Below are 22,180 nucleotides of genomic sequence, written 5' to 3' on the forward strand. Positions count from 1 at the left end.
ATAAGTGTGGGAAACGGATGTTCCATTATATCAAGGCATTTCTCAAGGATCACAGGGCGCCTGTGGGCATCAGACCCCTACGAACTCCCTCAGACCATGCTCAACAAAGCAACGCCAGAAAGAGTGGTGTTTTCCCCGACATTATTTAATATAGCTATGATGAAGCTCCCACAAAACAACACCATCCTGGTGATTACACATGTGTTCTACGCAGATCATATCACGATTTGGACTACTGGGGGGCCAAAAGGCGACATGCAGGATGCGCTCCAGCAAGCCGCTGGCGCAGTCCGACAGTACGCCAGTGCGTGCTCTCTTGAATGCTCCCCGGAGAAGTCCGAGCTGATCATTTTGAGGCGCAAGGCACGTGGCAAACCCCTGGAACATACCACAATACAAATAAAGCTTCAGGGTAGCGAGATCCCCGTAGTCCCAACTTTCCGCATACTGGGACTTTACATCCAACAGGACGGGGGAGGAACGCTAACCATCCAGCGCCTCAACCACACTGCCTTGCAAATCATCTGTATGGTAAGTCGAGTCACAAACCGGCCCCAATGTTTGAAAGAGGATCATGTCATCAAGTTGGTGAAAGCACTGGTTGTCAGCCGCGTGGTGTACTCTACGCCTTACGTGCAGCTGAAACCGAGGTATATGGGGAAACTTGACATACTACTGCGGAAGGCGTACAGGCAGGCGCTAGGCCTGTCTCCTCACAACAACACTATCAAGAGGGAAGCGCTCGGGACGCACAACTGGGTGCGGTAGATCATTGATGCCCACCTTGTCAGCCAACTAGAGCGGCTCAAGCAAGCTTCGACCGGTCACACGGTGTTGAGGTAGCTAAGCTACCGGATAGCGGACGCCAGCCACCCTCTACCGGAAACTGTGCCACAGGACAACCCACGCTCATCAGGGTTGCTTCGCTCCCGCGAGAAAAGCACGCTGAGCAGCACGCATAGCGCCGAAAAGCACGGGTACAATTCCTGCAAAGGATGTACTCTGACCACCCGCATGTGCGATTCACGGACGCGGCCCACTACGCATTCCATCCAGCCACAGCAGTAAATGTCATTGACGCCTCGGGTGATGTCGTTCCCACTGCCACCGTTAAAACCAAAAACCTCGTTGAAGCCAAACAAACGGCCATCGCACTTGCGATGACGTCTCCAACTTCGAATAAACCACTTCACATAATTATAGACTGCCAGTGCCAGCAGGCATGCAGAAACAACGACAACGGTCAGATCTCAATATGCGCCCTCCCACTACACTAGGACACCTTCAACCCAACTGTACTAATATGGACGCCAAGTCACGCAGGGCTCGACAAAAACGAGCGAGCACACGCTACAGCCCGAGCATGCACCCTCCGGGCACTGCAACAATCGCTGCGTGACCAAGAGCCTATCCAGCAGCAGTACTGCGCACTTCTGCAACACCACCGCCTTGCCAGATGTGCCTACCGACCACCGCACCAGAAGCTCACCCGAGAGGAGGCTGTGTCCTGGCGGCAACTACAGACAAACACATAGCCCCACCTTAGCTTCCTGCCCATCATACACCCAACAATATATCCACCAATATGCCCATACTAGAGCAAACATCAACGCTGTACCACACCACGTGGGCTTCCCGAAACACAGCAGCAGCCCCCATTCTTCGCACCCCCACCCTCGAGCAGTGGGAGGCCACGCTGTGCAGTTGGGACTCTGAGGACCAGCGACAGTTGGTGGACCGGGCGCGCAGGTCCACAGCCGCTGCAGGGGCCCTGTACTGAGGGCTTCTCCCGCTTTTAAGCGCGAACCTCTTGCACTTGAATAAATGTTTCACCACCTCACCACGACTCCTATGTGACACATTTGGTTCGCTGTTCACACCTCAATGTGCTATCTGCTGTTAATACTTCGGCCGACCTCGAACAACTGTTTAGTAAGCTTGACATGATAGATGTGTTTTTATGTTAATGGAATCTTGGTATACCTGTCCGGAACAAGTTATTCAGCTTCCCAATTATAAATATTATTTTTAAATAAAACAGTTGGCGCCAGTGGTGGAGGTTGTGTCTTGGTTAAACAATCAAGTGCTTGTGGCCCCTTGGTTGAATTTCGTGAAATTAAACTAGATTACGAATTTTTTTGTACATTATCGGGCTGTACAGCCATTGGAATTTTATACCGCCTCGTGCTAGTTGTATCGTAGATTTCCGTTCATTTCTCGAGAAATTTTCGAACTATGTAAATCTGAAAAGTATTACGGGGGTGATTTTAATATAAATTTGCTTTCTGATAGTAACGTTACCAGGTAGTTTTTGTAGTTATTGGGCCAATATCTGCGCCAACGCCATTATTAAACCAACAAGAATTCCATTCAATTCATTTCAATTCAACTCTCAAAGAAGGGAATACATTTTGATTTGCAACACATCAAATGGGCCCATAGCAACCTTGCTAGTGGCGGCTACCACTACGCCTACCAATTACGCCAACCAATGAATCTCTTATTGACCTTTTTATTAAAAACTTTGGTAAGAATTGTTATTTAAGTTTAGTGGTTGGCTACGGTATCACCGACCACTTTCCAGTTGTATTTGAAGTTAAAACACAAGTAAGCACGACATTGCCGAGGCGGCGTCTAGTACAAGGCGTTTCCGGAAATGGACTTGTGGCCTTTAGGGAGGCAGTTTCTTGTGTGAATTGGGCTTACGTCATCGCCATGACAGATGCAATGGTTGCGTATAACACTTTTTTTGCAGAATTGTTAGAAATTTGCGATACCTATTTTCTAACCCGCGCTTGTTTCCCAGCTACAAAAGGAAAAAAAGGGTAGATCACGTCGAGCTTACAAAAAAAATTCGGAAGAAAAATTTCTCCCACCTGCCCTCGCGGGAACCCCTGTGTAGATGCGACGCATAGGAGGTTCCGTTGTTGTTTCCGTTGGGTTGATTCTCCCATCGCGTAAAGCGTGCCGTGAACCCCCTGCCGCGGCTATGACGCAACGTGGTGCGGCTATGACGCAACACAATCCAACACAATCCACTTTAATCAAATCCAATCCAAATGCAATCCGATCCAAGCCAAGCCAAGCCAAGCCAATCGAATCCAATCCAATGCCCCTCGCGAGACAGTGTCCGCTATCGGAGAGGAGAGGGGGTGAGCGGCGGAGAGCGCAGCTCGCGCGGCGAGGAGAATGCGGGAGGGGTGTGGTCGGACAACAACAACGCCGTATGGAGGGACAAGGCGAGTGACTGAGATGCAGTCGCATCTAAAATGAAATGCAAAAGAAATTTCTTGAACAGTGTAATCAAGAACTATTTTCGCAATTCAAACTATACAGAAATAAACTCAACGAAGAATTAAAACAGCCAGGAAATGCGTAGTATTTCGCAATATTTGAATCCTGTCATGATGACGCGAAAAGAAATATGGAGACAAATAAATACAGTAGTTTTGTATTCGAACTATGTCATAGCTCCCGTTGAGGTAACTGTTGGTGGAGCTAGAATTGCGGGAAAAGACATGTGTAATGCCTTTATGATTACTTTCTTAGCCGAAGGACTGAATGTGCTACAGCGCACGTCGACAATTCGTATTTTTGTAACAGTAATTGCATGTTTATGAACCCGGTGACGTGCTCTGAAGTTTATTCTCTTTTATAAACGTGAAAAATTCTCAAAGCCGGGATGCAGATGACGTTCAGATAAAGCCGGTGGAATATGTCCTTAATATATTACCCCAATACTTAGAAACAACTTTAATCACTGCCTTAATTCAGGCGTTTTTTCCACCGAAATTGAAAAGGCAAAAGTGTCCGCCCTCTTCAAAAAGGCAGATAGGAGATGTGTGTCAATATTGTCAATGTCAATATCAATGTCAATATTGCCGGTGTCAATGTCAATATTGTCAGTGTCAATGTCAATATTGCCGGTATTTTCTAAAGGGCTTGAAAAAATATTTCAAATTCGGATGTCATCATTTTTAAAACGCATGAATAGGTTTCTGGTGATCAATTTGGTGTTGTAACGCACAAATCTGCGGAATTAGCACTGCTTCAACCACAAGAATACGTGTTACCCTCCATCTAAGAAAAGAAAGTTGTTCTAGGCGTGTTCATAGATTTCCCTCTGGCGTTCTATTGCATCAATGACAACTTACTTTTATCGACACCTAATAGGTATGGTTTCCGTGGTTACGTTCACTCTCTGCTCCCCTCTTACTTAGCCAATCCTACACAGTATGATTGCATTGACACCCACTGATCATCTGTTATGCATATAATAGCTGGCGTCCCACAGGGTAGCATATTAGGACCTGTGTTGTTTAATCTATATATTAATGATATTTTAAGCTTATGTTAACAATTGAAGCGCATTTTGTATGCCTATGATATGACCACACTTCTTTTCGAAACACTTCCTTCGAAACACTTTTTTGCGAGCCTCCTTTTATTCTTTCTGTTGGTTGCTACTTATGATATTTTCGGGCCTTCCATAACTAGCATTACTTTTGTTGCTTTTGTGTAATGTTTCGATGCATTATGCATCTGACTGCGGGTAATACCGCTATATGTGTAGCCATTTTTTTTAAGGGCTTGTTTCTGTTCTGTTGTACGCGGTTGGTCATATTTGTACTTTTTTCTTATCACTTTTTGTTTACCAGTGCATTTTTGTAAACTGGCAGTATTCGTATTTTGTATGTATCGGTATGTGCCTCGTCATGTTTTTCTTTTTTTTCCTCCGTACAAAGAAGCTTTTCACGTACCGTTCTCAAATTTTTAGAATGCAATATCGTTTCTTTGTTGAGTTGTTAGTGTGCGTGTGTTTTTTTCCTTTGCATAACTTTGTCTTTGGTAGACGAGACATAGTGTAAGTCGTTTTGCCCATTGGGCTACGACAGTGAGTCAGTACCAGAGTCAAACAGGTTACTCCCTCGCTTGTAACGGCGTGAAGTACCTTTAGGGCCTCCCAATGTCCGTCCGGGTCAATCCGCGCGCACACCACCATCAAGCAAAAATCAAGCGAAACTCGATTTTAACCGTGAGTTGCAGTTTCATTTAGGGAATAATCAAGGTGCAACTCACGGATAAAATCGAATGACGGTCGGGGAGCAATTTGGATGTCATATCGAGTCCCCGTACTTTGCACCATCGCCATCATTCACGGAGTGGAGATGCGGCCTTTTTTTTTTCAATAGTGCGCGCTGTGCCGAGATGTCCGGAACACGGGTCGTCGTGGCATGCTTCCAAAATTTCGTCATGAAGGTCTGCGTGGATGACAAGAAGATAAGTCGCTCTCATTCCGGGGCTGAAATTTTTCTTCGCGAGGAAGGAGTTTTTCAGCCTGAATGCTGGTAAGTTCTATTTAAACACCCTAGTCCCGGCGACGCTGCGTCCTTCGAGGTAGTCGATCATGACGCCTAAATCGTGGTCGGCATGATGATTGGCGGCTATACCGCTCTCCGTCACGACTCGGAAGAGCGTGCTCTCTTCATTAGAGTCTTGCGATGGTGGATCGACGAGGGCGCGGGACAGTAGGTCGGCGTAGGATTGTTTACTGCGGGATTTATAGACGACTGTAACGTGAAACACTTGCAGAAGCAAGCTCCACCGCTCACGACGGACGGAGGGGTTCTTCAAATTGGCGAGACAACACAGCATATGGTCGTCTCTCACTACCTTTGATGGCCTATCATACACGAATGGGCGAATTTTGAAATGGCCCATACCAGCGCGAGACACTCTTTCTCAGAGACCGAGTAGTCTTTGTGTTTCTTGGACAGACCACGGCTGGCATAAGCGAATACTTTTTCGCAACCGCTTTCTTTTTGAATGAGGACACCGCCCAAGCTTATATCACTGGCGTTCGTGTGCATTTCGTTTCGGCGTTTTCGTCAAAATGAGCGAGCACGGGCGGGTTTTGCAGTCGTTGTTGCAGCTCGCAGAATGCCTTTTCTTGGGCGTTTTCCCAGCTGAAAGGGGTGCTATCTTTCGTCATGCGTATGAGTGGCTTTGCAATGCGTGCGAAGTTTACGACGAAGCGGCGGTAGTATATATGAACGCAATCCGAGACATCTTTGCACACCCTTCTTGAATATCTGTCTCCGCAAATTCGCTATGGCTGAATTTTTCGCCTGGTCAGGCCTGACCCCCGCAGCGTTGACGACATGGCCCAAAAACTTGAGTTCCTCGTATGCGAAGGGGCACTGTTCAAGTTTCAGTGTTAGCCCTTACGAGCGAATAGCCTCGTGTACAGACTACAGCCTTGCAAGGTGTTCGTCGAAAGTTCGGGCGGGTACCCCAACTTCGTCAACGTATACGAGGCAGGTGTGCCACTACAGGCCAGCTAGCACGGTGTCCATGACTCTGAAACGTTTCTGCAGCCGCGCACTGCACGAACAGCATCACCTTGATTTCCCAAAGGCCGTCTTGGGTTACGAAGGCAGTCTGCCATCGGTCTCTTACGTCCACATTTATTCGCCAGTAGCCTGTCTTTAAATTCACGGACGAAAAGTACTTCTCGTGGCAGAGGTGGTTGAGGGCGCCGTCGGTTCGACTGAGGGGTACACGTCCTTTTTGGTAATTTGTCTCAATCTCCGATAGTCAATCAAAAACCTTAATGTGCCGTATTTTTCTTCGTCAGCACGACCGGCGCAGCCCAATGGCTTTTTGATGGCTATATAATGTCGTCACTGAGCATGTCGACCACTTGTGTCAGGATGGCTTCCCGCTCGTGTAAAGACACGCGGTACGGTGACTGTCGTGTAGGTCGCGCTCGATCTTCGGTTATAATTGGGTGCTTGACTAGAGGTATCTGACGTAATTTGGATTTTGACGAAAAACACTCGCTGTAGCGACGCAGCAAAGTCGATGATTTGTTTCGTTCTTCTTGCGGTAGCGCCGGATTCACGTCGACAAGACGCGGCAGCTCGCAGGTATCTCCGCGTCCTGGTTCAAAGTCTCCGACCGCGGCCACGTCACTTGCTTGTTGCGATCCATCGAGGAAAGCAATTGCAGCGCATTTGTTTAAATGATGGTACTCCTTGGTGAAATTAGTGACCAAAACGTAGGATTAGCGTTGCTTAAAGCACGAGATGCGTTTTGCGACAGAAACACGGTGGTCGAGAAGCAACTTTTGGTCACTCTATACGATAACGTTGACGTCAGGAGCAGCATATTTAGAATAGACGGTGATTTTCAAGCTTGTCAGGGGTGGCCCAGTGACAAGATCATCGCCCATTCGCACAACAGCAGGTTGTACGGGGTTCGGTTCCGGCGTCATGGAGTGATCGGAGAAAAACTTTGTCGGCTTGTTCTGTAGATCAATAAATGCGCCGTTGACCATCAAAAAGTCAATTCCAAGAATTTTGTCGCGGAATCAGTTAAGAAACATGACGAACGTGGCAGGATACGTGGTGCCATCTATGGTGATGCGTGAGATGGACGTTCCACTTGGTACCCGACGCGGTGGCTCCATGACTAAGGCGTTGCGCTGTTGAGCATCAAGGTCGTGGGTTCGATTCCTGGCGGTGGCGGCCGCTTTTCTGATGGAGGTGAAAAGCAAAAACGCCCGTGTGTACGACATTTCTGGGCACGTTAAAGATCCCGATGTGGTCAAAATTAACCAGGAGCCCTCCACTACTTCGCGCCTCATCGCCTGCGTTTCGTCGGCGCGTTAAACCCTACAACCAATCAATCAATCAATCAATCACGTTCCACTTTGCGTTACGAGATGGACTCCTGCTGTGCGTATGTGCAGACCGTCCCACTTATTCGTAACTTTCTTCAGCTTAGACGCAAATAATCCGCTCATTACTGAGTAGTCGGCTCCCATCTCTATGAGGGGGACTAAATCAAAGCCGTTGATGGACAACTGGACATCGGACGCCGCCTTCCTCGAGTTCCGGGTGCGTCGGGGCGCCGTATCTCGGCTTGTATGTGTTCACGGCCGGAAGTATACGTCGTCGTTGTCGTCGGCTTTCCACCAGCTGTAGGGTACGCGTCGCACCGTTGGGTCGTCGTAGTGTTCGCGAGTCACGTCAAGGTTAGATCGAGTCGTCGGGGTGAGGGCAGGGTGTTCGGCGCGTCCTTGCGTTGTTGGAGGGTTTTCGTTTTTCCACCGTTGTGCAACTTCCCTTCCAGAAGTTGCTGCTTTTAGTTTCCCCGCGTGTGCTGGGGGAACTTCCACGTGAGATGTCTGCAGTGCTACGGCGGTTCGGCGACTGGTACGAGTAGGGCGACGACGAACTGTTGAAATGGGCGTGACCTCGGTAGGTGCTGAACAGGTATTCTTCAATCTCAGTAGCGCTGGCGGTGTAGGGGGCGGGGTGCGTCGACGGAGAATTCTCGCAAATTGAGCCTCTTGTAAGGGCAGCGACGGTAAATGTGGTAGGCCTCTCGGAAGTGGCAGCAGAGCGGAAAATTGCGTTCGCCACACCTCGGTCTTCCTCGGCGTGTGATATTGGACTACAGGGCGTCGGGCGCGCGACAGTGGACCGCTGTATGGCGGGGCCTTTTGACGACGGGTTGGAGGAGGGCGGGGTCGACGAAGGGCTGCGGAGTAGGTTATCGCTTGTGGCTCGCGGATGCTTGGTATGGCGTAAACGACCCCAATGCCTGTTGAAACTCATCGCGGATGACGTCACTCAGGGAAGCCACTTGCGGTTGCATTGTCGTTGGAAAAAGCTCCCTGACCACTGTTCGGATGGTCTCACGCAGTGTGTCGGAGCTTACTAGCTCCGACACACTGCGGGAGACCTTTAGCCCCGGCACCGATCATCTGGAAAACCAGCGCATTGAGCGGGCGATCATACTGCCTCATTCGAACTTCCAGCATCTTCTCCATCGCGGCCGCCTTAGACGCGAATTCAGCCACCGTCTCAAGAGGGTTGCGGACAAGGCAAGCAGAAAGCACTTGGTTTAACCCTCGCAATAGAGAACTTAGTTTCTTTTCTTCCGTCATTTCCAGATACCCACGTCGAAACAATTTCTTCATCTCCTTAACAGAGATCACTACCCCTTCGTTGGGGTTTTGCGCGCGCGTTTCTAGCAAAAGTGCGGTTCGCTCATTTCGTGCGACTGAGGCGAACGTTTTAAGAAACGCGCTCTTGAAAAGCGTCCAGTCCAACAGAGACCTTTCATGGTTCTCGAACCAAGTTCGAGCGGCATCCTCAAAATAGAAGAACACATGCGGAAACGTTTCTTCCTGATCCCACCTGTTAAAGATCCGAACAGGGCCAACTTTGTCCAACCCGTCCTCGGGGTCTTCAGCGAGAGATCCGCGGAATGAAGGTTTTTCTCGGGGATGTTGCAAGACGATGGGGGAGTGGCTTCATCTACCATGTTGTCGGTTGCGGCGGTCTTACTCTTCGTTCGTTCTAGCAGGTGACCGATCTCAGACAGTAACCTTGAACTCGGCTGCTTGCACGGCTTGGGTTGGGTTGTCGGCTTCCAGAGGGCGTACGGAGCATAAAGGATGCGTACGAAGCACCTAGCAAATCTCGATAAGCCAAAGAACACGCAGTTGTCTTCAAAGAAAACAAGTTTATTGGAGCGAACAACTCAAACAATACACAGGCGGCGAAGCAGCAGTCAACAAAGTGATGTACGCAGGCAAGCATCGGCAAGTCGAATGCTGTTGCGTCTGCTCAGCCGGCATTTATCACCCGGCGCAGGGGTTTTTCGAATTGCCTCCCGAACGCTGTAGATAGAATAAGATTATTCTAGGATGGTGATGCTAGTTCCTAACATACTCCCTATCAAAGGATAACACATGCGGCATGCAGAATGGAACATTGGCTTCACTTGGCCAACGGATAACACAGATAACATAGCGCTACCGGTCGGCAAAAAGAAAACATAAACAAGGAACCCAAAACATGGTTCGTGCCAGTATCAAGAAAGAAATCAACTAAAGTAAGAAACTGGGAGCCGTCCCAAGAACTCGCCAGTTGTCCTGAAGTATTGTCACAGCTCAGTCATTTCTACGCGGTGCGAGGAAGGGAAGTTCTGCTTTCAATATTCTCAACCCACTCGCGACGATCACGCAGAGTCCCAGAGCTTTCTACATTTCTCAAGCAGGAGCTTCATTGTTTTTTAGCGATGCGCTTGTCAAAATATACCTTGATTCCACCATCTGTGCCTTGACTGAATTTGCGCAAGTTCGTCCACTGGCTGTTCCGGCATTCTATGAAAGCTCTTTAGAGGTGTTTTCAAAGCCTCCCAAGAAAATATGGCAATCCGTTTTCTAGGCGACCTCCCAACTATCGACCGAGAAAACGGGCTGAGTGCATCCCCTGCCTACTTTGTTGGGAAAGTTTCCACGCGAGACCACCAATCAGAAATAACGTCTTCCTGGTCCGGGAACACTTCAATTAGTACAAGAGCTTGAGCGTTTGCCACACCAGTTATGAAGCCACGTGATTCTTGTAGTGCAGCAGTGTGCAAATTTGCAGCACCGGTACCCATACAGAACGAACTTTTGGATATCAAAATTGGAAAAAAGTCACTGCATCGCAGGGCAGGAAATGTCTATCTACATGAAAAAAAAAAGAAAATATTAGGAGGTAAAGAGAAATACAGGCGCTCACCGAATAGTTTTAGACTAACCGTTAGAACCGTTCTAACCGTTCTACACAAAAACAACGAGATGTGCTTCTAACACTTTCCAGCCAAGTGGATCTAGTTCAAGTTTAAGTTTGTTTATTGTCTCTTTTTAATTTTCAACGAATACATGCATGAATGTCTGGATTCTTAGCCTATTGACTAGTAATGAATTCATTAAAAACATATCACAAAGGAATCAGGGGCCATGCTACGTACAATCACATGTTTGAAGGAAATGTAGTATGTACAGGGGCCCCAAAAATTGTTATTAAAACGGATTAAGAAAGGTGCATTCAAGAATTATTACCCTGCTAAAAACAAACGCTCGGTTCTATATAGGCGAATTAAACAATGAATAAGACAGCTGTGGATAGTTAACATTGCAACAACACATACAACAGACCATAAGTCAGTAATGCAGTACATCGTCAGTGGTAAAAAGCTACAATTGTGATCGTTGTCCTCAAGACAGCAGCAGTCAAAAACGTGTGCAAGGCATTGTAAGACGATGGTATTTTCACTTTTTTCTTACTTTTTTTTGATGTGCTGGATATTTTGCGAAGTCTTTATAAACACGGTCTACCCTGGTTGATTGTAAAATGGATTACGGAAGATCATTCCAAACTTTAACCCCGGCGTACTTGAGACGGCATTGTCCGTATGTGTTATGAGAGAGAGGGATTATAAATTTGCCCTCGGAGGCAGAGCGGCTACTTGTACTGGGTATTTTGAGAATAGTTCTGGGAAAGGAAAAATGGTTACAAATTATTTTATATACGATATCACGTAGCCTATTGAGGTTTTGGAAAATAAAGGCAGAGAGGGTTTCCTATCTTATCAGGTATCCTATCAGGGGGGGGGGGGGGAGGTGCCTTTTATTAAAGCTACGAAGAGCTGGTATTATTATGGTTTCCTTGAGCAGTATTCATCAACTTTTTTTGCAAAAGAACGCCACTTGGTACTCAACGCAGCTTCAAGGACTTGCACTCAGACAAAGCCTTAGTGTCAGTGGTGCAGAGCTCCGCATTTCCGGGATCCCTTTATGCCACGTTCTTTTCTTGTTTCATCTTCTCACCCATGTTGTAGCAACCCCGTTGCTAAAAACAACAGAGGTCTTCTAAAGCATATACATTCAAGTCCATCGTTTTGTGCTCTGATTTTTTAATTGAACCATGGCAAATTGGCAAGGCTGGTAGTGTTCTTGTTCCTGGCGTTAAATGAGTGGGCTCTCAAGCTCTTTGTGCTTCGTAGAAAAATACGTTTTAGCTAATCAAATTTCTATTGGGACAGTATGCCTGTTAACAAAGGCTCGTAATAAAGCTTTTTAAATTCATGCTACAATAAACAGAAGCACACGAGTCCTTCCATGATGTGGCTTTCAGAGAATGTTGGCGGCGGTGATTTTTATACCAATGCTGAGGGGATTTTTATACCAATGCCGAGGTCGTCGACGCTGAACGTGTGGGCGTTCTTATCAAACAACAAAACCCGCGCACTTTCCACCTCTTGTTTTCTACGCACGGGCTTCGAAACGCGCACATCGGGGATATTGATGGCGCACACCCAGTATATTTTTGTGCCTCGTTTTAAAGACACCAACCTTTCTCCCTCGTCCAGCATCTAGCTCTTGATTCATCCAACCATTCAAGCGTGTGCTTGAACACGAAGTATACCTGCACGGAACAGTTACACACCACTAGTAGTGCAGGCGTGTTTCATACGACCACACATTATTGAGCACAAAATAAACCTTAGGTTTATTTGAGACTTCAGAGGAAGGACGCAGTCGCACAGTTCAAAAAGAAGTTCAGCAGTGCACCAGCAGGAGTCTACTGTCCAGGAGGCCGGTCAAGCGGGGAGAGGAATGGGAGGCAAGGTGCCCCAGAAAGTTCCAAGGACAGATAAACAAACCTCAAAGCATTCCTCGCAATTACAGCAACGCAATAGCTCTGCAGGACATTTACCTTCCTAAAGCAAAGAGGTTGGTGGTTAAATAATGCGCCGTTCTTACCTGCATTCACTGCAGCTTACAGGCATTTGGTATGCCCCTACGCGGGCATGGTCTCGCTTCTCCTATGCCGCAGTGATCAAATCAGAGAAAAGCACCTCTATTTTAAGGTGTAAGCCCTGCAGGTGCATTAAAATGAGAAAAGTGATCGTCGTCGTTAACACGAATCGTCATAAATGGCCGCCATCAAAGAGAAAATAAGTCAGTCAAGACACATTTGGGTTCGCGTCGGTTTTGAACCGGGGTCTCCTGGGCAGAGAAGAGGTGCGGTACTACTGCGTTAACTTCCTACAAGAGGGGAAACAAGCGTGCTGAGTAAGAGGTGAGCGTGCGGAGCGCGAGTTTGTTTGTTTCTTTGTTTGTTTAGGCAGAAAACAAGTAAACCGCGCAAAGTAGGATAATTTTCCAATATTCCATGAGGTAAACGGGGCAAAATGCGTTTCAGCCCGTTTGATCAACCGCGACTGATCGAGCCCATTCGGGCCGCCTGACGAGGCCCCGTCCCTCATGTAGCACAACGGCAGCAGCACTAGCGAAGCCCATTCAACAACCAGTGAATCAAATTATAAACATTCAACAAGTCAAATGACATCATAGGCTAAATATGTCAACTATATCAACGCAAGTCCGGAACGGTCTGTGGCCTGGGGAAGAAAACCACTCTGGAAGAAAAGCGAGAAAGGATAAGCAAAAACGTTCCCCCGTAAAATAAGTTGTTCAAAGCTACCGATCCCTGGCCAATCCTCTAAAGGCGTATATACTTTCTTTTTTCTCTTTACATTAATGACCTTGCGTGCTCGCTAAAACACTCCAATGCTGTTTTATACGCGGACAATACGGCCCTTATGATATCTAGTCAATCCTATCAAGAAGCAGAGTCGCTCGCTAATCAGGAACTCCGAAACACCTTAAGCTGGTTTAAAGCTGATAAGCTCGAATTAAACACCAAAACAACCACGTTTATAGTATTCGCATCGAACCGAAAAGTACAGCCCGTCCTATTCAGCTAAAACCTGGGAGAAACAACCATATAACAGGGTACCACCCATAAATACTTAAGTATAACTCTTGACTCGTCTTTGCACTGTTCCCCTCATATAGAACAACTAACAAAGAAATTAGCATTTGGCTGTTTCACACTGGTTAAGGCACGCATACATTTTTCTCCGCAGGTCTTACGCCTCATTTACTTTGCCGTGTTTCACAGCCATATGACGTATTGCATAGAGTCATGGGGGTTCATGTACGCGTGGCACTGCAAATCGCTGTGTGTAATCTAAAAAAGAGTCATTACAATATTGGCCGGAGCGCCGAGGAATCAGCCATCAGCTATGCTCTTCGCCTAATTTAACATATTACCTTTTTATAGAGTCAGGGACTATATTATTGCTGTGATTATCCACAGACTACTTACCACAAACAATCCGTGCCCCTCGTCAACACTAATTACACCCAAGAGAGATACAAGGCACGCTGATCACAAAAATCTTAACCTACCAATAGTACATAATGTATATGGTCAGCGCCTGTTGTCCTTCATGGGAGCAAAAATTTGGAATAGCATACCAAAGTCCATCAAAACAATACCAAATATGTTGCCGTCCCTGAAACATTACTTCAGAATTCAAGTACAATAAACCAGAATCGTTAACTTGAATGTAACAATGTAACAATGTAACTTGCTGCCAATTATTTTACTTGTGTGCGACAATCAACCATTTTTGCCCAGGATTGTATTTTTGAAAATATTTCTGTAATGGATCCAATACTAGCCGTACAGGCTATGGATTTAGGTGCCTTATCAACATGTTTTTGTTATGTTTTTCGATGAAATAAACTACTTTGTTCTGTACTGTTCTCTTCACCTCCCCCAAAGAGCCAAATAACGCTATAACTGTCTTGCGCTACTTGCACCTGTCGAGCATGGCGCGGTAGTAAAGCACTTTCGCCTATACTCTGGAGAAACAAGTTGAAATCCCTCGTGGCCTAAAATGCCTTTTAAGGATGATGTCTGCCTTTGGCTTCTTAAACCGGGAACGTATGTGCTGACCGTATATCTGTATCTCTGCGTGCCTCGATTGAGCCACACAGCCAAAAAGTTAAGGATTACTGAAACGGGTTTATCTAAGCAAAATATTCCCAAGCCACAAATTCTGGTACCATAGTTCATATTTCTCAACATTTTTGCAGAGAAACCGGGACACAGTCGAGTCCACTTATAACTACACCGTTTATAACAATATATCGGATAAAACGATGAACAGCTATGGCACCGTGCGCTTTTGTATGCTTTCCATGGGAAAATAAACCGCCTATTACAATGCTCCAGTGCCGCGATATCGGATATAACGATTGAATCGGGTTACAGCACACATCGAAAATGCGAGCTGCCACCGGCTCTCCACGCCATCCATGCCGACACCACGCGCCGCGGTGCCCCTCGCATCCCGTCCACCCCTCAGAAAACGAGTAAACTGCGCCGCTTACGAGGAAGCGAGAGGAGGAGGGGAACCGTTCTCCTCCCAAACACCCCTTCCGATGCCGCCGCTTTGGCCCCGTCCCCGTGCCTGCTGCTTTGAGTTTGACTGGGTGCCTGTTCAACTACCTCCGTTTTTCCGCGGATCAGAGTCACCAGACGTCAGGGCCGGTGTGTTGGAAACGTCTGAGCGCCTCAATAAACAGGCGATCGTTGCGTGGATACGTGCTGTGGACAGCGGTCGCAGTGACAACTCTGCGTACGCGTTCGCACAGCCCACTCGGGTAGCACCTTCGCAGGAGGCCCAGCGCATCATGGTGTCTGAGGGACGTCGTTTCCACCAAGAACCCTTCGCTCAGCTAGATGAAGCCCCTATTGATGATCTTGAAAAAAATGTGCGCCAGCTTCATTTGCAGCAAACAAAGCGGACCGAGTAAGGCTTCTTTTCCACAAATAGGTAGCAGTACAACCTTGCTTGGATGCAAATAAAATTTTTTGAGCTTTCCTATTTAGCAACCCGCATATAACAATCATCGATTATAACGATTGGATTTCCTTGGCACTTGGATATTGTTATAAGTGGACTAGACTGTATTTAAAGCTCTGTCCATTTGAACTTGACGCCGCTGAACTTTCCTGCGGCACGGAGCATGTTAAATCTCTCAGCCCGCTGCCTCCTCCGACCACGAAGACGACGACGTAGCAGTGGGAAACGGGAGCTCGTGAATCGAATTTGGTAGGGCACTGCTGGGAAGCGGGCCGTACTGCCAAAAATGGATTTCTTCCGCCTCAAGTTTCGCTTTTCGGCACTCGTTGCTCAACAATATTGTAGGAAATATTCCTGTCAAGGGCATGTTTGAAACAAAACCATTCTCCGCAAGATTTATGGGACACCAAAATGACATTCCGATAAGGCGAAAGGCAAAAACAATCGCTCCACTGAGGAAACAGCGAAAGGAAGCTTCACGTACAAATCTCAAAAAAGGTGTGTTTATTTTATTTTTCTTCGTCCTGAGCGCCGAGAGCAACGCGCGACAATAAACGGCTTCCGCTACGAGTGCCTGGGCTCAAATGTAAAGCGCTGCCAGGGGAACATTCACGCAATAAGCCTGAGCGATTCAAATCGACGGTCCACCCATAAATTCTTGTTGTCCGTATTTAAGTGAAGCATCTGAGCTCTCCCAAACCCCCAAGCGTGTGCTAAACATTTCGTCCTTTTCATACCTTTGCAACATGTGAAGTATTTTAAGGGGAATTTTTTTTTGCTTCCGCTGGCTGTAACTGTCGCCACGGCCGCTCAATGGAAACTAGTTCCCATCGAGCGGCCGTGCTTTTACTGTCGCGACCATATTGCCTAAAATGGGTTGAATGTTTCAGTTGGGACAACTGCATGCACCATCAAAACAAGCAAGAGAGAAATGTTTGCTACTAATACAGCCTATAGGGCCCTCTGGGGTAACTTGCAAACATTGCTAATCCACCGACGAAAAATAAAACCACAACAACACTCTTAAAATCCACCTGGTGCGGTATCGCAACGGTTCCTGACAGATGCCTAAAACAGTGCAAAGGATTCAGCATTGGCGCCATTTTTTAAATGGCATTCCTGTCTCGGCTGCACTCCATACATTTCAATAAAACGACGGCAGTCTATTGCCGTCGACCATTCTTGCTGTTTGTCTAACATTTACGGTCGGTTCCTAATGCGTCTCTAGAAATATAGTGTTTCGCATTGTTGGTTTCCTTAGGCACGTAGTTTGGCAGTCTTAAACAGCACCGTTGCATTTATTTCGTCTCATCTCAAGATCTTTCAAGACATCTGTGTGGATATCTCCGTTCCCCCGCGCTTATGTGAATTGTATTATTTACATACACGTCAAAACGTAATATAAACATAGATAAAAGACAGCATATGGACTCATGACAAGTAAAGCCGAATAACAAGATCGGCAGCGGCTGATGTGTTAGAAATACCGGGTATATCGCACATTTACATTCAATATAATTCAAGACAGATACAAAAATAAGAAGACAATTTAAATTGATGGGAAGGTCATGGCCGTGTCTGCTGCTTTAACGTCTGCTAAAATTCAGTCGACTAATTCTGTGTGCAAAGTAAATTGGATGTACAAAGGCTTGCCAAAACCCCATTGATAAGCTCCACTCTCCCGTCGCCAGTTCACGGGAACCTGCGGCGACGTTCTAAATGCGGCTCATTTCGACCCTTGAGGGGGCACAATGGTGCAATTTACTCCGAAGATATATGTAGGAAGGTGCCTTCCCCGGGAACTGCCAGCTGTCGTGCGGCACGGGAGAGGTATCACAAAGAAAGCCGCTTTTTTTCTGTATCGCTTCCCTTGTGGAGATCCCCTGAACGACGCCCCCTCACAGTTGCAGCTACAGTAACAGTTCCGAACACCGCGCGTGTCGTTTTCTGTTACGGTGATGAACAAAAGGATTTGGGTTTACGGCGCCCTACCATTTCAATCCCGGCGTCATTCTGTTTTAAGGCGTCGCGCTTCAAGGTGGGCTCACAGTTTTACCGGTTTCCTCCCACTATTTTTTAAGGCAATATCCCTCTCCCAACGTTAGATCTCCTTGCTTTGTTACTTCGTCCCCTGAGAAGCATTTGGATCAGTCACGGATGCAAGAAGAGAAGAACAGCCGGATTCGAAAGTAGTTAAAAATGACTTAAGGGGATAAACCTTTGACCGTAATGAGAGACAAGGGAACACGGATAGCACGGATAACTCTCCACGGATAGAACCCGCTACGGCAAAGCCGATGTTGAGGCAAGCATAAACAAGGCAGCTGAAGCAGAGCGTCTTGCTGCATAAATATTGTACAACGTATGGCCGCGACCCTGACCGAAGAGACTGAAACACTGGACGCGTTAGATCAACGCCTGGCTACACTGGAGGCCGAAATTCAGCGCATTCGGAGAAGACGTGTCATACTGTCTCAGCGACACAACCAGCAGCGCTTACCAACTCCACCTGCCCCACATTCGTCTTTCACGACTTCACCTGCCACACCACCGTCCTTCCCGGTGCACACAAGGGAGACGCCGATGACACCACAGCAGCTCCTGATGTTCGTGTCGAAGCAGCTACAGCATTTGGCTTCGGTGCTCGCGGCTCATCTCTCGCGATGACTAGCACCGCAGGGCCTACACACCTGTCTTGTGTTCTCCAGTGGAACTGTAGGGGCTTAACGGGTAAGCTCGGTGAACTGAAATACCGCATGCGCATTGGCCAATTATCTGCATGGGCCCTCCTGCTACAAGAAACAAACTGCGCTCCGCAAATATCGGAGTTCAATGTACATACGTCGCCAAGCATTCGGGACCGCCGGGGTGTACGTCCGGACATCCCCCCAGGCAAAGCAATTGTATACGTACGGTCCCACTTGCCACAAGCCCAGGTCCCTCTTCCCGCGTGGTGCACCGCTTGGCAAGAGGTGGTAGCTGTGCGAGTTCGCCTATCCCACTCAGAGGTGATTCTCGTATCTTATTACGCCCGACCGAGCAGTGGTCATGCCAGTCGAATTCGGTTAGGCTGGCTTTCACATCTCCGCCACAACTTCCCAGGTGTCCCGATTCTGGTGTGTGGAGACTTTAATGCCCCGCATGGATCCTGGGGCTACCCGAGGAACAGCTCTAGAGGTCAGCTGGTTGAAGACACATTTAGGGGGGCGAACTTTCAACTCCTAAATGATGTTCTCAGCCCCACTCGTCGGCAAACACACCCTCGCACACCGTCTTACTCGCCGGACCTGACTTGGTGGCTTGGGCACGGTGCGCCCTCATGGCACTTGGAGCTCGACTGCTGGGCGAGTGATCACCATCCCATTTATATTAGGCTTGCTGCAGGACCGGTGCCGCGACTTCGTCGACGCTGCCGGGTCATCGATTGGGATGAGTTCAGATCACAGCTCTCCCCCCTCGAACAAGAGACTGATGACCCGATTTCTATCTTACAAAGCGCACTGCACGCATGAACGCACATCTCTTGGGTAGATGAAGCCCGACCTACGCCTGACCTTCATCTGCTCCGATTGTGGGCCGCCCGCCGTCGCGCGGAACTGACTGCGGCCCGCCAACCGTCATCTGAGAGTGCCAGGATCCACCTTAATCACCTGACAGCCCAAGCGCGAAGACATGAACGACGTCTTTCCAGGGCTCGCTGGATGGATTGGTGTGCTTCCCTCGGTCCCTCAACAAACACAGCCTCGATATGGCGCACGTTTCAGGCAATGGAACGAGGCCGCAAGCCGCAGAACCCCTTGGACAATGCTTACCTAGCATCGGGCCTCTCCTTGCAAGAATTTGCAGATGAGGCAATGAAGGCTTTTTTCCCCAATTATGACACGCCTCCTCCTTCCTTTGGGGGACCTTCACCCCTTCCCCCTGAGGCAGGCCGACCCCTTACCATGGAAGAGGCAGCTGGTCTTGTTTCCCCCTTCACCATGGCGGAATTATTGGCAGCTATCGACTCAGCAGGAACACATAAGGCACCGGGCCCCGATGGCATACAGTACGAAGTGTATAAGAACTGCACAGAGAAGTATCTCCAGGTCATACTGACCACTATAAACGAAGCTTGGGCCTCTGGATGCGTACCCACTTTCTGGAAGCACGCAGAAATCATACGCGTCCCGAAAGCAGGAAAACCACCGGATAGACTCAGCAATCTACGGCCGATTGCTCTGACATGTACGTTATGCAAGCTGGCCGAGCGTATGCTAGCATCAAGGCTCACATGGTGGCTTGAGGGCATGGGTTGGTACCATCCCTCTCAGATCGGCTTTCGGCCCCACATCGGCGCAGAGGACGGCCTTGAAGCGTTCCCTACTTCCGTACTCATAGGAGGACGCTCTTGTCGTATTCGTTCTGTTCTTGCCCTAGATGTGAAGAAAGCGTACGACAATGTGAGCCATCAAGCAATCCTACAGATACTGCGTTGGCTTGGGTGCCCGGCGCCTGTGGTGTCCTTTATAGAGTCCTTTTTAACACACCGCACATTTTCAATTAGCGTCTCAGGACAGGCGGTTGGTTCCTTTTCAACATGCCGCGGGGTACCACAAGGATCGGTCCTGGCACCCATACTGTTCAACCTTGCCCTTCTCCCGCTCGCTTGGACAGTAGGGGCATTGAAAGATCTAAAATGCCTCATCTATGCGGATGATATCACGCTCTGGTCGACACTTCCAGACATTGCGGATCAAGAACACGCTCTTCAGAGTACTTTAAATATGGTTGACACGTGGTGCAAACGCGTGGGACTCATGCTATCCCGAGATAAGACAGTGTTACTTATCGTCGCCAATCGAAGGGCTCGACAAAAACTGCAAAACCGACCCATTTTACTAAATCTTGATGGCGAGCCAGTGACGAAAGTTACTTGTCACCGCATCCTTGGCCTGGACGTTGCGGCCTCCGGCTCAGCTACACCATGGCTCCGGGAAGCTCGCCGGCGCGCCCTTCAACTGCTACAACTTGTTCGCCGGATTCCCATGAAATCGGGAGGAGCTCGCACAGAGATGGCTCGGCTTCTCGTACGTGCAATCCTGCAGCCACGTATCACGTACCAGGCTCAGTTTCACTACATGACAAGGGCGGAATGGGATCGTCTAGAGGCCATCAATAGAGAAGCCATGAGGACTATTACCTGCCTTCCTCGCTTAACGCGCATCTCCACACTACAGGAAGAAGCTGGCCTTAACACGATAGATGAGTTGGTTCACCAGCGGCGACAGGCACGATCTCTTAAAGCGCAGGTGTGCACATCCGTGGCTGCTTTAAGGTGGTATATGGGCCTCCAAACTAACACGCCGCCAGATCCCTCTCCAGAACCCGCTCCTTGGACCCGAATATTAATTACTGACTGCAAGCCTCTGGGTCGGCGAAGCCGTGTTGCGCCGCAACTCTCATCCAGTGCTGGCCAAGATACGTTTCACGTCGACGCCAGTATTTCAGGAAGCCTTATTACCACAGCCGTCGTAAACCCAGCCATGCAGTTTTGTCAAACCTGCCATTACTACGCCCCTCAGAGGCCCCCGTCAACACTTGCTGAGCTCAAGGCGATTTTCGACGCCTTGACGACTATAGAGTTGCTGAGGCCAGACCAATCGCAACCTGTCAACATCTTTACAGATTCAATGCAAGAAGTCCGAGACCTCCGGAAAGTACTTCATCAAGTGCCCATGTCCCAAACCATCCACGCGAAGGCTGCGGCCCTACGTTTCAGAGTGAAGATTACTTGGGCCCAGAGGACATCGACCCCTGGACAGCAACAGGCGGAAGCGGCGACCCGTATACCTCCAACGACGCATCCACTGCCCTTATTTCCATTTGACGCAATGTCAAAGTTGGCCACCGACAAAGAAGACCTTCGGCGCTCCACACGCGCACTTACTCCACCGTGTGGATCAAACCTCCCTGGTGGGCTCACCCGCCGTGAGGAGGTGGCGCTACGAAGGATTCGCGTCGGGGCTGCTCTTACACCAGCTGTCACCCACACCTGGCCCCCGGATCGACGGGCTCTGTTTGGCCGGACATGCCCATTTTGCACCACGTCGGCATCGACCGCAGACATTCACCATCTTCTGTGGACTTGCCGTGGCCTCCAACGTTCCCGACAGCAAGTACTACATAGTGTGGGACTTAACCCAGGCCGACCTCCCGACTACAGACGCTGGCTCTTTGGGCCGTATCACCGGAGCCTTTTAGACTTTCTTAGTGAAAACTTCCTGTTTATGTACATTTAAACACACTCGCCTCCACCGTTTTATGCTGCAGAGCAAACTTTCGCAATTAAAAAAAAAATATTGTACAAGAGAAGCAGCAAATCATATCTTCGATAATAATATGTCACAAAAGTTTTGTTCAAGATAAAAACATTGTCCCTTTTGGTCTCGCGGATATGGAGCATGATGGCTTTATTTTTTGTACATAACCAGCGACGATGGTAGAGTGAACTCTAACGATGCGAAACAAGCAGCGGTGATGATGACAGCTGACGTGCCTCCTGACACACACAAGCTCACACACGTGATCCCTCAATCAGCCCCTCGCCAGACGGGCAGACGCTTTCCAT

The sequence above is a fragment of the Haemaphysalis longicornis genome, unplaced genomic scaffold (genome assembly GCF_048455015.1).
Source record: "Haemaphysalis longicornis isolate Haplotype H1 unplaced genomic scaffold, Haemaphysalis longicornis Haplotype H1 scaffold_13, whole genome shotgun sequence".
In the NCBI taxonomy this organism is placed as follows: Eukaryota; Metazoa; Arthropoda; class Arachnida; order Ixodida; family Ixodidae; genus Haemaphysalis; species Haemaphysalis longicornis.